General features: G+C 49.0%; 1 protein-coding gene across 1 annotated transcript in view; it reads right to left on the minus strand.

The window, feature by feature from the left end:
• LOC116399721 (hexokinase-1-like) overlaps positions 1–567 on the minus strand; it is an 18,833-nt gene that overhangs the window by 11,424 nt on the left and 6,842 nt on the right. The gene's annotated exons all lie outside the window — the stretch shown is intronic.

A 567-nucleotide genomic window follows, 5' to 3' on the forward strand; every position in this document is an offset into this window, starting at 1 on the left:
AGAGAGAGAGAGAGAGGGGGAAGAAAGAGAGAGAGAGAGAGAGAGAGGGGGGGAAGAAAGAGAGAGAGAGGGGGAAGAAAGAGAGAGAGAGAGAGAGAGAGAGGGGGAAGAAAGAGAGAGAGAGAGAGAGAGAGAGGGGGAAGAAAGAGAGAGAGAGGGAGAAGAAAGAGAGAGAGAGAGAGAGAGAGAGGGAGAGGGGGGGAGAAAGAGAGAGAGACAGAGACACAGACAGAAGGGGGGGAGAAAGAGAAAGAGAGAGAGAGAGAGAGAGAGAGAGAAGGAGAGGGGGGGAGAAAGAGAGAGAGAAAGAAACAGAGAGAGAAGGGGGGGAGAAAGAGAAAGAGAGAGAGAGAGAAGGGTGGGAGACAGAGAGAGGGGGTAGAGAGAAAGGAAGAGGGAGGAGGGGAGAGACATTTGTGTTCTAGAGTTCTAGTAGATCTTAATTTACTTTACGTACAGTTCTTTGTGTTTAGTGGACACATGTTTCCTAAATTAAGCCCAACTGAATTGAATTGAAAGAGAGAGAGAGAGACGGAGAGAGAGAGAGAGAGAGGGAGAGAGAGAGAG

Source organism: Anarrhichthys ocellatus, unplaced genomic scaffold, assembly GCF_004355925.1.
Source record: "Anarrhichthys ocellatus isolate YVR2014 unplaced genomic scaffold, GSC_Weel_1.0 scaffold126, whole genome shotgun sequence".
Classification (NCBI taxonomy): Eukaryota; Metazoa; Chordata; class Actinopteri; order Perciformes; family Anarhichadidae; genus Anarrhichthys; species Anarrhichthys ocellatus.